Raw genomic sequence first — 1,639 nt, forward strand, 5'->3', positions numbered from 1 at the left:
TCTAAGAAGCAGGATGGTGCACAAAGAGGAAAAAAAATGATCAAGAGGAAGTGGTACACTACAAAAGTACAAACAGTGGTAAAATGTGTGAAAAAGATCAAATTAAAAGTGTCAAGTTTTATGTTTTTATAATAAAGGAGGGCAAATGAAAGTTGTACAGGAATTCATGTTTTCAGAAAAATAATACACCTCACCACTCATTTGGGAAGACTGAATAAATTGGAGGAAAAGAAGTAATAATACAGAAAGAACATTTTAATAACTCCTTAAAATTTACCAAATACTTTATTTATTTTCTTAACAAATATTTCTTGGGCTGTGCTACCAGGCCCTAGGCTGGGCCTCTGGGGATACAACTAAAAATAAATAGGTCCATCCTGACCCTTGGTTTACAGTCTGGTGCTTTCCGCTACCTGATTTAATCTTCCCAGTAGTTGTCAGAGAGACATTGCCACTTTTGACAGAGGAGGAAATGGTGGCTTAACTGTTTTACTGAAGAAAACACCACCAATAAGTGATGGAGCAGGTCTCAAATTTGCATCTCCTTACTCCAATTTCAGGCTCTTGCAACCACATAAAATTCTATTTACTCGTAGGCCTCTGGGATTGCTAGTTTGTTAATCAAGGCTCTCAAGAGAAATAAAAGTAAATTATGAAGTTGCAGCAGTATGCATTTCAATCACTTCTCTATGTATCATTTCTCCTCTCCTGTTTTCTCTTTCTATTCTTCTCAGTGAATAGAAAACTCCCCACCAATTCCCTTATAAACACAGGTTTCTTCACTTTTACTTTTTCTTAATGATACATAATGATATGTAGGTGATTTCTGGACAGACAAAAGCAAATCAGTCATCAGTTTTCTTGACTAACAACTGAACTGAGTATCTACTTTCCTTTTACATCACATGGCTCATGTTATCGCTTTATTATTTGGTGCTTCATCATACCAGAAAAGTACTCAGACTTTAACTTTGGACACTTTCTCCCCACTGCATAAAAACCCAATAATAAAAGACATATTTGACACGACCTTTTGCTACACAGTAAATACTGATTTTTAAAAGGATAAAAATTAGCAAATGTTCCACCAAGTGGATGAACAAAATGTGGCATTATATAGTTATGGTAATGCCAATATTACCATAGGAATAAAGTACTGAGGCAGGCTACAACATGGATGAACCTTGAACACTATGCTAAGTAAAAGAAACCAGTACAGCCCAGGCCAAGTAGCTCTGCTGGTTAGAGCATTGTCTTGATACACCATGGTTGTGGGTTCAATCCCCAGTCAGGGCACATATAAGGAGCAACCAATAAATGCATAAATAAGTGGAAAACTAATCAATGTCACTCTCTTCTTCTTTCGCAAATCAATAAAAAAAATAGAAAAGAAAAACGGAAACCAGTACAAAAGGCCAAATGGTACAATTTAATTTATATGAAATGTCTGGAATAGAGAAATCTACAGAAACAGAAAGTAGTAGTTGTATAAAGCTAGAGGAATGGGTAGGTTTAAGGTGAAAGATAAATTTAGGGTATGGGTTTCTTTTTAGAGTGATGAAAATGTTCTAAAATTAATTGTGATGATTGTTGCACAACTCTGTGATTATACTAAAGACCGTTTCATTGAATTACAGCC

This window comes from Saccopteryx bilineata, chromosome 10, assembly GCF_036850765.1.
Source record: "Saccopteryx bilineata isolate mSacBil1 chromosome 10, mSacBil1_pri_phased_curated, whole genome shotgun sequence".
In the NCBI taxonomy this organism is placed as follows: Eukaryota; Metazoa; Chordata; class Mammalia; order Chiroptera; family Emballonuridae; genus Saccopteryx; species Saccopteryx bilineata.